Source organism: Prinia subflava, chromosome 17, assembly GCF_021018805.1.
Source record: "Prinia subflava isolate CZ2003 ecotype Zambia chromosome 17, Cam_Psub_1.2, whole genome shotgun sequence".
NCBI classification, from domain to species: domain Eukaryota; kingdom Metazoa; phylum Chordata; class Aves; order Passeriformes; family Cisticolidae; genus Prinia; species Prinia subflava.
Genome location: NC_086263.1, coordinates 12,055,885 through 12,069,446, shown reverse-complemented (window position 1 = coordinate 12,069,446; position 13,562 = coordinate 12,055,885). Strand labels below are relative to the sequence as shown.

Genomic DNA, 13,562 nt, shown 5'->3' with positions numbered 1-13,562 from the left:
TTAAAACCAGCTTGAAAAGAACCCAGCATTAAAATTATTGACTCTCTGGACTCTACAAAGACCATTTAATGTAATTCCCTTGCTTCTGTAACATATCCCAGACGCAGGAAAATTGAGAGGTTTGGTTTTTTTAGGATGCAGCTTTGAAGCCTGCTTGATGGCTCAGCAGAACCAGTGCCCTGCTCACATCAAGGCTTCAACACCAATCTCAAGGACAAGAAAAGGGGATTTCCACAGGGAATTGTGATGTAACAGGATAGAAGCTGTTGGTTGTCTTTTCAATGACCTGGTGAGATACTGGAATCTTCATTCCGTATAAATGGAACTTTATTTATAGATGAGCTACTTCAACCACCAGTTTTTGAGAGGCACGAGGGAATTCTAAATTTCACCACGCTTCCCAGCTGGAGATAAAAACAATCTGGAAAAGATTTTCTGCTGACTTCATGGTGGTTTGGAACTGTAGTTTCTTCCTCACACACCAGTTTGGTTTCTGTCACAGGTCAGAGACAGGGATATTGTTACTTACATCAACTTTCATTTATGGTGAGAAAGGCCTTATCTCTGCTCTGACCAAGACTCCTCTGATACCTGAGCCTTTAAAGCAGACAGCAAAACTGGGTTTTCATGACCTTTAATCTTGAATAGTAATTTTTTTTAAAAGCATGTAGCAATGGTTCTATTTTTGTTCCAGCCATTGATGATGACCGGGTTTTGTGATGATTTATACATCAGAAGGATATTATTTGAGACGATTTGTGTATCTGCTACAGTGATATTTTGGTACTTTGTTCTTAAGATAAATAGATAGGGGTAAGCTGAGCTCCACAGAGCTGCATTTCACAATCTAGGGGAATATATATAAAAAAACCAACTTGTGAGAAGATGCTGTTTATCAGTTGCTGCAGAACCACGACAGAACATGTCGTTTAGTAATACATACTTTATAATACCAGTCGACAAAGTCATTGAAATATTTAAGGCATTTCTTTCATGTTTTTATTTTCATTAGAAATTCATATTAGACACTTTCTTTCAAAACACTTGAGAGTTGCAGCTTCATTTTTTTTTTAATGATACAAAGCCTTTTCCCTCTCCTGTCTTATCTCAGCCCCTTTGTATGTCTCAGGGTTCTTAGAGCATAGTGCACTTGGAAGCCATTAGTCACCTATTGGCATATTTAGGAGGCTGATAGCTTTGAAAATGTGATCCCTGTGAGCTCAGAGTGCTTGGTCACATCAAGGGCATGCAACACCAGATTAGTTGGCTGCACAAATACAAAGTGACAGAAGGCTGTGCACACGATTGCCTGTCCTTGCTGCTGAACCAGCCGTGGTGCTCGATGCCATGACGATGCTGGCTGAAGTCAGAGATGGGCAGACTGGCCCCAGCCTGGGTGTCTGCCTCTCCAGGAGCATCCTTCAGATGCAGGCAGGATGCTTGTGACAGGATTCTTTAGGACAGGACTTCCTCTCCTAAGTCAGCTCCTGGCTACAAAAAGCACCAAGTCATTGCCCAGGCACTGCATGTTTGTCCTCCTCAGTTTCCAGCTGCTGTTTTAGGGCTGTCCCTCACACCAGCAGGCACTCTGCTCTGACAGAGGCTTTCCAAGCCTCCCTTTCTCAGTGAAACCTGGTGATGGTGAGAAATTTCAAATGCCCACACCAGGAATTGCTTCTCATCCTCTGTCTGCAGGGCATGTGGCAAGTGAGAGCTGGCACACTGGCCATAAATCGGATGCTGTGGGGGCATTGCTCACCTGAGATTCTTCAGCTTCATCTCTGCCTTCTGCCTTCTCACCCTTCTCCAAACGGGCATTTCTCCATCATCAGCAACTTGTCATAGCAGTGAGAAAGAGAGAGAGGGGGAGAGACAGACACAGAGAATCCAATGCAGATGTGGCTTCCCAGCTGATGTTATTTGTTATATTTGTTATATCCAGGCATGCAGGGAGTTTGCTCTGGGCTCGGGTCTCTCTGGGTCAGCGGTGTCATTGTTCCCTTGTTGTTTGACAAACCTCCAGCCCACTGTGCACAGACTTGTCCCGTCCATCACCAGCAGCTCCTGAGCAGGGCCACAGCAGTGAGATGTGCTCTCAGCCAGCTGGAAACAAGGCAGAGCTCCTCTTCCTCAGAGCTGCACCAGCAGCTCCAAACCCACACAACACCTGGGCAGCAGGAGCAAGCTGCTCTCTGAAGGATGGGAGAACCAAGGCAGACCCAAACTGGAGACTGATGGAAATTTCCTTGCCTGATTTTTCTCTGGATCATCCCTGTCCTTTCTGCCATTCCTCTTCCCATCCAACTCCACTGCCCTTTGTGATACTCATCCCTAAGGTCAGCAGCTCTTTGCTCCTATCCTTTCTTCACTCTCTGCAGCTTCACCTTTTCAGAGGTCCAACAGGAATGACAGCAGTGGAACAACTCTAGAGTTTGAAGCCTGTTGTCACAAATGAGATACCAGTATGCCCTGTTACCTCCCAATGAGTCTGACCCACCCAAGTACCTAAATCTACTTTATTTGCATTTGATGCATTTGATCAACGCATCACTTTATCCTCCTAAATATTTACGAACTCCTAAAATGTTACGATCTCCCCCAAAAAAGTCACTCCTGGTGCTTTTGCCTCCCCGAGGCGCAGATGGATGAGATTTCCCAGCTGGGCACTAGGTGGCAAAACATCCCGAGAAAGGGAATTTCCCACCTCGAAGGGGAAGGACTTGCGGGAGCTTTGGGGAGCGTTTCAAACGCAGCTGAATATGCAGAAATTGCAAATGTAAGCGCGCAGAGCCCAGCGGAGAGAGAAGAGAGGAGGTGATTTGTATTCCTGTCCTACCTTTGGGCAGAAGCATTTGCGTACGAGCGTCTGAAGCTGTTTCCTCCTCTGCTGCTCTCCCGCTGACAGGTTTTGGCCAGAGAGCTTCAAATATGCAGGAGTCGGTCCCGGTGAGGGCAGAGCCGCTCCTGCCGGCAGAGATGCGCACGGACACGGCTCAAGGGAACAGCCCGAGGATGCTCAAGCCTTCAGCGCTGCCATCCTCCCCCTCTGGCAGCTCCAAAACAAAGAGCAGGCCATTTCACAGATCATAGCCTGGTTTGGGTAGGAAAGGATGTTTAATATGATGTTGTTGCAACCCCCCTGCCATGGGGAGGCTCAAAGAGAAACTGGACGGAGCTAGAGAATAAAGGAGGTGTTTATTGAAAGGTCTCCACGATCCAGCTTGGGCAGGATTTGGGAGCCCAGAGTGGCTGAGCTGTGTCAGAGCAGTGGGCACCCTCAGCCTGCATCACACGACTCTGGTGGAGCACTTTAATCCAGGTGGAGGTATCAGAAAGAGAAGCTTTGCCAGCTCCACAGCCTGGCAAACAGAGGGGAAAATGTGCTGAAAGCTCCGACTTCCTGAGTGTGTTCCCTGCCTGGAATCTGCCTGCAAAACAACTCAAACTTCTCAAAGGGGTTCATTATTCAAAACTATTTGCTGAATAATTTCTCTGAGTAATGGCAGGTCTGAAGCTTGTCAGCAAACAATTCATTGTGGGCATCCGGGCAGGCAGCTGTGACCACGCTCAGGCTCTGCTCTGTGGCTGGATAACCCCAGAGCTGGGTGGAAAGGGTAAACAAACTTGTTTGCAAAATCTGGATCTTGACAGCAAAAAAAAAAAAAAAAAACCCAAGAAATGGTATAATCTTAAAATAAGCTGCTTCCACCATGGTTTCTACATTTAACTGACCAAAATAATCTGGCAGAGAGAAGTGGGCATTGGGGACCAGCCCTGGGCTGCCACATCCCTGCACGTGGTGTGTGGCTCTGTCCTCCAGCTGTCCCCCTGTCCCCAAGGACTGATCCCAGGCAGGGAAAGGAAGGAGCAGGAGATGGGGAAGGAGGAGCTGCCTCCATCCTTGCAGGGCCCTGAACATCATGGAAAGAGCTGCTGGAGGAACATGTCACAGCCCCAGTGTCCCTAGAAAATGTCAGCAAGCAGCACTGACAGTTCACACACACTTGGAGAAGGAGCAGGGGCTGACTGGAAGCATTTGCACAATTCAGAGCTCAGAAAGTGCACAGTAGCACTGGGCTGGGTACCAAAGTCATCACTCAGGCTATGTTTCCTGCTGAAATCATGAAATAATAGATGTCCAATTAACTGGCAAAGCAAGATGCAAAGAGAAATATTGCTTGCAGAGAGTTGGCATAGTGCCCATGGAGTTATAATAAGAATATTTTATTTGCCTGGGCTATAGATAACCTATTTCTCTGCTCTCTCTTTGAGCCTCTGGGGTTCCTGAGAATATATGGGTTTTCTTGGAATAATTTTTCTTTTCCAGCAATCTCTAAAGTCCTCTCACATTCCACCAGCTCAAATTTATTTCAAATACTGCTAGACTAAACATAGCCCTAATAGCTGGTGTTAGAGACTGGAGTATCTGACACACTCAAACTGCACAGATTGCAAATTTGAGGCTGTGGTACTTTCCAAAATGTGCCTGTGTGGGAGCAGGATGGAGAAGAGGGGCTAACCTGCTTCAGCCTTTGGAATAGGCAGAGCAGGCAAAGTTAGAGCAGAAAGTGGAAAAGAAAAAAACAAAAGGAAACAAAACAAAACAACAACACCCTAGGGAAAAAAAATGGCAGGAAAGAAGCTTGCTTCACATTGCCATTTCCTAAACCAAAAATAAAACCACGGAGGTGCCAATAGGACTGGACAGATGTCAGCTCTCCATCCACCTGCCCAATAAGTTATTAGAACCCAGAGACCATTGCCTGCAGAAAATCTTGTGCACAGTGCCCTGGAGCCAGCGCGAGGCACGTACTGCACATCCCTGGAAAGCCCCACAGGAAGGGCTCCCACTGCAGCCTATCAGCTACACATGGTGCAGATTAAGGGTAACTGCACAAACCAAAGCCTCTGAACAAGGTGTCCAACAAAATGAGATTTTTTATGGGTCAGTCCCTCCCTGCAGGTGCTGCAGCAGCAGCTGAGCTGTTTGCTTAACTTGACATGTAACCACAGCTCGGGGTGGGAAGGAACTGATTCTGTTTAATTGCTGCAGCTAAATCGAGTTATCTGTAATTTGGCCCAAGAATGTTTCCAAATCCTTAGAAACAAGTCAGCAGTTGTAACCTCGGTAAAACTGGCGGCATCAAGCAGATAAGTGACTCACTGAAGGTCAGAGCATGACCCATTTGCAGAATTAAGAATGGGAAATCCTTTGCCTCTCTCCCAGTTGCATTCCTGGTGGTCTCTGATCTTGGGGAAGGCAATGCAAAGGAAGTTTCAACACACACACAGGAATTTATGTGAATTAAACTGCTATTGAAACAGCCCAGAAACATGACCTGTAAATTCTGTTTCCTTCTTTCTTACCTTTTAATTCTTAATTTTTTTCTTCTCAAACCTTTCATTCGCAAGATTTTTTTATTCTTCCTTTCTTCTTTTGTATTCTTAAACTTCTCATTTTGCAGTATTTCTCTGTATTTGCAGAGAACAGACTGTAGAAAACCAAGAGGTACATCCCTGATGGGAAGAGAGCCCTTAAAATCACCTGCCACTTATTCCCTTTGCTGCTGGTGGCTCCACTTTCCCATCCTGACAGCAGCTGGGAACACAAGGGTGGATGGCTGTGGAAACGTGCAATGTGAGCTCGGGGTTTTGCTTTGTCAAGTGATGACAGAGTGAGAAGGAAAACACAGGATGCGACTGAAGAGTGGAAGATGTTTCCTCTGCGACAGCGCCGTTCTGGGAGCCCAGCAAAGCCCCAGTTCTCACCAGTGGAAGTCTGGTGCAGGTGCAAAAAAGCAATCAAGTAACCAAAAACACAATGAGACAGCCTTTTCCTGCCACTTCTTGACCTCATCCTTTCTCAAACCAAACACTGCTGTTCTTTCAGGGGGGAAAAAAAAAATCTCCTGTTGCTTTTGACCAAACAAGAAAAGAAGAAAAACAAATCCCGATGCAGTTCATGCTATCTGTGAGTGTCTGAGCAGGGCTGAGGGGAGCTGTGCCTCAGCTCCACGCTGTCAAGCCTTGCAGCTGCAGGCAGGGAGCAGCAGTAGCACAATGGCCTCAGAAATGCCTTGCCAGGGTCAGGCAGATCAAGCCAAACACGTGTAGCCTCCACATTTTTATTTGGAAGGCACCACATGAGATCCTGGAGGCAAATCTATAGCATCTAATAACTCCCAGAAGGGAGAATCACAGAGTTGTTCTTGTTGGAAAAGACCTCCAAGGTCAGCGAGTCCCAGCTTTGATCCAAGAAGATCAGAAGAGCAGAGAAAACCCAGGTTGCCTCATGTTGGTCCTTCACCAGCTGGTTAACTCCATCCTGATGGAATTCCCCCTCAGCACTCCCCTCCCAGTAAAACACACACCTCTAGAAGGGCCAAGAAAGGATCCTACAGAAGGACCTTGCTTGTGGCATCACGGTCTCCGTGGTGTGGGAACAGGGCTGTCCAAAGCAAACACCAGCAAAAAAAAAAAAAACACCAACAAAAATAATGAAAACATCCAACTCAGAGTGAAGAACGAGGCAGCCAATTGCTGTGTGTTCTTGCATTAAGTGGCATCCCTGCAAGGAGCAAGTCGGAATATTTTAGCAAAAATATTCCAGCAAAGAATCCAATTCTGGCAGCTAAGCTGTATTGGAAATTTCCTTCCAATTGGCATGGCCAAAAAAAACCCAGCTAACACTGACAGCAGCAGCCTAATCTATACCGAAAGCTTTTTCCTGAATATTGGAGAAGAAAACAAAGACACAGAGAAAAAAATAACTCAAACCCACCCCACCCCAAAAAAAATTGTCCATCATTGCCTTTTTAGCTTAAAGTAATGAGTTAAATTTTCACTGGTGTCTCAATTCCAAAAGCAAACTTTGCAAGCAGGCAGTTTTCCTATTGAAAATAAAGTGAAAAGCACCGATCCCAAACCTGCAGACTTTCCAAAAGCCAGGAGCTGTGTCCAAGCACACTGACCTTTTGCTAAGCTCTAAAAAATGTAATAAATGCAAAGTGCAACAGCATCTGGAACCTGCCCTGACATCTTGAATTCACATTCTCACTTGCTGATGAAGGATGCTTTGCTTCTTCTTTTAAACAGGTTTGCTCCCAAAAAATCTTGCTGTAGCCTGGAGCCACGGCTGTGCTGAGGGCCTGATCCAAACCTGACCCAATTTTGGTACATGAAGGACCCTCACCACACAGCAGCTTCATCCTGCTGCTCTCCCTCTACCCTGTGCTGTGTGGTGGAGGAGAAACACAAATTGTCTCGGTCTTACAGAGAGTTTTTGTTTCCAGGCTGCTCCCAGCACCCTCACTTTCCCCAGGAAGATCTGTGTGTATGTTGTAAAATCAATCCAAGAATTGCTTCTGTCTGGGAGTATCTGTGGAATAACACTGGGAATTTTACTGCCCACCACAGGCTGTACTCCCTCTCCTGTTGCAGCTGGCAGGGCTTTGAAGGAAACCTGATGCTATTTTGAGAATCCAAGAAATCCAGGAAGCTCAGACTTGAGGCATCTGAAGGAGGAGAGGGAAAATCAGCACCATCCAAATTCCATCCTTTTGGGATTAACTCCCAGCCCCACTAACTGGAGCTGGATCCATGCAGAGGGAACAGGAGGGTGCACAAGCAGCCGTGCCTGGGTTCACTCTGGCTGCTGAGGGCAGCTGGGACAGGGACAAAACAAACTCAGGGATGGACAGACAGATGGACATCCACAGCACAAACCACCCTGGGACACAATTTGCTCAGGAGAACTAACAAATAAACTGGGTTAACTGGGAGAGATGTCCTAGAATTGACAATCCATTGCAACGTAGAAATTGTAACCACAAAAAACGCCCCTCTGCTGATAGGAAACAGAAGGCCACCTCTTGCATGCATTTCACTCCATCAAAAATGTGTTTATTTAAATGTTTCATGTGTGTTCACCTGCCCAGAACTGTGGATTGGTTCTGACACCTGACTTCACACACACCACATTCACTCACAATACATAAAATAATCAAGAAACACAAATCTATATCATTGTGACCTGAAGCAAGAACCTTTATTCAGAAGACCTGTATGCCCAGACTACTACTGGGTAGCTGTGTTGTGCCAAGGTGGGTTCCCCACTGTGCACAGCAACACCCAGCACTTGGGAAATGCTTATATACACTCAGTTCACTGATTTATCATTAGCTAAAGGTCACCAAAGGCTTTGTAAAAAGCTTTATCCTCTCAGCATGACCATTCTAGGTGACAAATACTTCTGATTTACCCAAGACACAAAAATATACAGAGTCAGAAATCAATAAAGCACGCAAAGGTTGAGGGAAAGAAAAACTGGAGACAGATAGAAGTGCCCAATAACATGTGAAAGGTCACTGGCACCATCCCTCCTACACTTCCACTCCCTGTGGACATTGCCCTGCTTGCAGAGACTGACAGCTGGTAGAGCTGCAAGCCTTCCTTCCCCAGCACAGGCAAGCAGAAGCTTAGACCACCCCTCTTCTTAGTTTGCTCTAAATAACTGTTTGGTCCAAGTCCACAACACCCAGCATCCCTCAGAAGACACAGGAATTTCAGATAATCTCTCCCCACATCACATATCAGGACCCCTTGGATTTTGCCTGCTGCATTATGATAAGATTTCACCACCTGATTTTTCAGTTCTTTCTTTGCTCCTCTATTTTGGCCCCTGCTCCCCCCTGGAAAAGCAGGACAGGTCTCCATGCTGCAGCAGATGGCACCTGGCTTCTCAGCAGCCCCTCTCACTCATCTCAGCATTTACACCTACTCCACAGAATCCCCATTTTGATTAGAGATGGCCTCCACTCTCCCCACCCTTTTTATCCATCAGAAACACACCCCCAGCCCTGCTCCACTCCCTGCTGATCACTCTTTTGGCCACCACTGCCTTTTAAACACATCTTCTTGGCTCTTCTCTGTCCCCTGCACTCCTCCCATGTTTTCCACAGAGACCTGTGTAGTGTCCAAACAAAACAAGAGTCAATCCCAATGGCATTTTGTTCTGTCCATTTTGAATTCCTACAATGACAGAGAAATAAACACTGAAACTACAGCTTCTCTGCCACAAAACGTGGCTTTGCCAAAGCTGCGTGTGATCCATCTGCCTGGGGGATAAAACATGGAATTCATGAAGGCACTGCTTGGTGGGTCAGGAAAAGTCTCCCTCATTTGTTGAGCACATGGTTTGGGCAAGACTGGGAGTGTTTTGATACTGGCACAGTTTGAGGATGAGAATCTGGGACAAAATTACAACCCCCTGGTTAGGTGAAGAGTGCCAGCCCCGCTAATGGCATCTCAGCTGGCTGAACACACTCTGCTCAAGAACGCCCAGCATGTCCCCAGATGAAGAAAGACATTTTGTTCAGATTGATGGCACTCTCTGTGCCTCCTCTTCCTCTGGAAGCCAGCCAGGGGCAGGGCAGGATGGTGACCTGGAACCTCTGCATTTCTGTGGCAGAGTTTGCTCACGGACCATATGAGCCCTTGAGCTGCCCAAAGCATATGTACTGCTTGAATCAACACAGTTCTCATGCCAACAGCTTCCAGATCAACCCCACGGTAAAACACGCCTGGATTGAGGCAGTTTTGTGCTGCTTTCGCTGCCAGTACTCTATCCCAACTATCCAGGTCCCTGCTCCTCCTGGAGGGCTCCAGACCTCCTGTGGGCACAGCTCACACACAGGAGCTCCCCAAAATACAGGTGTCTACCACTCCCCCTTTATGGAGGACAAACAGGAGGCAGCTTGAGGAACTCGCCAAAGGGTTCACAGCTACAATTAGCATCACTGATAATTAAATGCACGCTCCTTGGCTCTGTCTCATGTTTTGAGGAGGAAAACATGGTCCATTGCATGAGTCTCTGGGTTCACATCACTCCCTGCAAGGGAAATTCCTGCTGCCCTCCATCCCACCACAGCCTGGGGGTCACTGTCTCTCTCCACATGCGATGGGCCAGGTCCAGACCTCACAGGCCACAAATACCTGAAAAGCCTGATAGAAAATGATAAAATATAAATGATGAAAAAAGACAGATGAGCAGCCACATTTACTTGTCCTGTTCCCCTCTGGGGCAGTCTGCTAAAATTACTGCAGCATTCTCCATTAGCACTCCTGGTGTGACTCTTGGGGGTGTCCTGGGCAGGGCTAAGAGCTGGACTTGATGATCCTGGCAGGTCTCTTCCACCTCAAGAGAGCCATGATGCTACGATCCTGTATTTTTTTTTAAACACCTCCTATCTGTGAGGTTTTCCACAGCCTTTAGTATTCAGTGGCAGCAATTAATTTTCCAGTCTCAGATACAGGTTCACCTGCAGCACAGGTTGAACAGAAAAAGCTCCCGCTGAGCACAGGAACGGCGCTGAGGGTTTGGGTTGTGCTTTGCTCATCGCCTCGCAGGGCATCCGTGATGGGAAGTGCTGCTGACAGCGGCGGGAGGGGACGGACCCCTGCTGCCACCGGAACCAGGCCGGGGGAGCGGCAGCGGCGTCTGGCGGAGCCCAGGAGCACAAAACGGGCTTTGGAATTGGATGCTGCGGAGAGGCTGCACGCCCCGGCTCCTGCGGAGCCTCGCACAGACACAGCGGAGAGAAAAGGCTCAGCCAGCCCCGCTGGCTGCTGAGCATCGCTCCCGTCCCGGCACGGGGCTCTCCAGCATCCCTCCCATCCCACAGAGCTCTCCAGCTCTCCATGTCCCAGCATGGGGCTCTCCAGTATCCCTCCTGTCCCACAGAGCTCTCCAGCATCCCTCCTGTCCCACAGAGCTCTCCAGCATCCCTCCCGTCCCACAGAGCTCTCCAGCATCCCTCCTGTCCCACAGAGCTCTCCAGTATCCCTCCTGTCCCAGCACAGAGCTCTCCAGCATCCCTCCCGTCCCACAGAGCTCTCCAGCATCCCTCCCGTCCCACAGAGCTCTCCAGCATCCCTCCTGTCCCACAGAGCTCTCCAGTATCCCTCCCGTCCCACAGAGCTCTCCAGCATCCCTCCCGTCCCACAGAGCTCTCCAGCATCCCTCCTGTCCCAGCAAAAAGCTCTGCAGCATCCCTCCTGTCCCAGCACGGGGCTCTCCAGCATCCCTCCCACCCCAGTACAGAGCTCTGCAGCATCACTCCTGTCCCAGCATCCCTCCCATCCCAGCAAAGAGCTCTTCCACACCACTCCCAGCATGGCATGGCACTCTGCCCCCTAGGGCAAATGCTCCCCAACTCCTGCAAGGACAGACCTCAGCCTGCACAGTCTGAGCTCGATCCCCAATTTGATTGAATCAAGGATAGAGAGGAGCTGCGCTGTGCCAGCTCCAGAGCCAGCACCACCCATCCTCCCCATCTCCTTCCCAAACAGCCAGATATCAATGGCTTTACTAAACTCTGCTTTATTTATCCCTCTTGCCCTTGACTAGAGGGTTTATGAGCAAGCCCAGCGTGGGCAAGCCCTTAAACTCAAGCAACACGACTTTCTTTTGAGCCACCACACCCCACACCCTCCCTGGCACCGCTGTGCACCACAGCCCGCAGCACCCTGCCAAGTCACCGGCTCTCCCCCGCGAGCGCTGCAAAGGCCCAGCTTACGTAAGGAGGAACAAACTGGCTTTTCTTCACCACCCTTTCAATGCTGCCATTCATTCATCCCCTGCCCTCCATCCTCCCAGTGCCACCTTGAAGGATGCAAAACACACGGCCAAAACACCTCATCTCACACGTTGTCCCGGGGTGAATGCTGTCCATGGGTGATGAGTCTGTAATTTTGTACTCCTAAACACAATTAAAGGGTTAAGGCATAAAAATACTGAGATGCAAAGGTACTCGTGTTAAAGACAGTCCTACCTTGACAAAGTCACGTCATTGCTCAAAAAACATGGAGTTCTGACCTGACAGCCCTTTCCTGGAGGACACAGGGGCTGCAAAGCCAGGTCACATGCATCCCACTCCACCAGAGAATCCGGCATCAAACAGTGAGGGACCAGATCTGTTCAATGGTTGTGTAAAGATTTTGGCTCTGATGCTGAGCAAGCACTAAAGCTGGTTTCAGTTCTACCCAGCTGGAAACATCTTGGTCAAACCCCAGGTTATTTTTGCATCTGCACATCAGTTCTGCCTCATTAGAGACTCCGTGCTGTCTTTGGCCAAGTGGTCAACCCCAGGGAAAAGCAAGCCAAGAGGGGAACAGGACACAACTTTGCAGGCTGAGCATGAAATGACAAAGCCAGATTTATTCAGACACAAATAGCCTGCTTCAAAGCACTTTCCACCCCTCATGAAACTGATACCAGCATCATAACCTTCTACATTCCAGGATTTTTAGCCCTCTTCTGACTTCAGGCCAGCACGGATGCATTCTGCCTGCCATTATTTGTCAAATACCAAATTCCAACTCCTTTACGAAACCAGGGGGGAAGGAAGCATGGCTGGTTGAACTCTTTGTCCTTCTCCCCCCCACATACACACTTTCACATCATGAGAACAGAGCAAGAAACCCACAAAAAATGCACATTTCCAAAGCCAGAGGCTACATCCCAGTTCTGGCAACCCAGTGGTCTTACCACAAAGCTCAGCACAGCCCGGATCCCCTTTGACTTCTTAACAATACATTCACAGTGGTGGCAGGGTGGAGAAGAAGGGCTTCAAAAGGGAGGAGCAGCAAGGAACAAGTTATTTTGAATCCAGAAGCCAAGCACTGCAACATGAACACTCCCCATCAGAGTTTTACTGCTCCTCCTGGGAAGAGCTTTGAAGCGTGGCAATGGAAAATGAGAGAGCCAACAGCACCCAGCACATTGGTTGGGGATAGTTCTGCAGGCACTAAAATGTCTGAGATATCAAGGCTGGACTTGGTGAGGTGAAAGAGGAAAAGTAGAGAACAGAGGGCCCTCGGTGGCCTCATGCCATCCATACATTCTCTGTTCTGCCTGCAGCTCCCAGGGAGGCTGATGAAGCCATTGGGATGCAGGCAGCTTGCTCAGCCTCACACATGGGGTGTTTTGGACCTCAGCGTGATGCAGGGTGGTGTTAGCACATAAAGCTGGAATTTACTCACTTCATCCAGCTTTGGATGTGGAAAGAGAAATCAGCGTGTTCCAAGTCTCCCTGTCTAGCCAGTGTCGGCAAGGGAAGGGAGCCTCGGAAAAACCTTTTTCTTCTATGGCTGTTAAATCACAAGGCAGCCACATGGAGAGGATACACTCTCACACCACATGGAGCAGCTGCTGGGCAGGTTTTGTAGCAATTTTGCACCTTTTCTGCCCATTGCACAGCCAGGACCTCGCTGCCAAAAATGATAACTCTCTGCAAGCCATTCCTCCCCTGCCCTGGCTGACTGCCAAGCAGTGACCTTGAGAAGATGTTCCTGGGACAGGCTGTGGCCATGAATCACAGGACAAGGGTGGCTGGGGAGGCAGCAGCTGCTTTGCAGGGTGGCACTGGGATCCAGGCACTGCTCGGAAGGGCAGGAAGAGGGAGAACCAGAGCAGGAGGTGCAGGGGAAGCAGCTGGTGGGAAGCTCACACGGCATCTGTGCTACGGCCCCAGCCCCCCATGCCTGCACATACTAAACATCAA

At 48.7% G+C, this 13,562-nt stretch overlaps 1 long non-coding RNA gene across 2 annotated transcripts; it reads right to left on the bottom strand.

The window, feature by feature from the left end:
• Positions 1-380: 380 nt before the first annotated feature.
• On the bottom strand, positions 381-5,168 carry LOC134559603 (uncharacterized). Of its 2 annotated transcripts, none has more exons than XR_010082554.1 (3): positions 2,837-5,168; positions 1,760-1,835; positions 381-493 (listed from the first exon to the last, which is right to left on the bottom strand). It is a non-coding gene; the product is annotated as an uncharacterized LOC134559603 (long non-coding RNA). The 2 variants fall into 2 exon arrangements; XR_010082553.1 differs by lacking the exon at positions 381-493 and adding an exon at positions 1,087-1,491.
• Between the last annotated feature and the right edge of the window lie 8,394 nt (positions 5,169-13,562).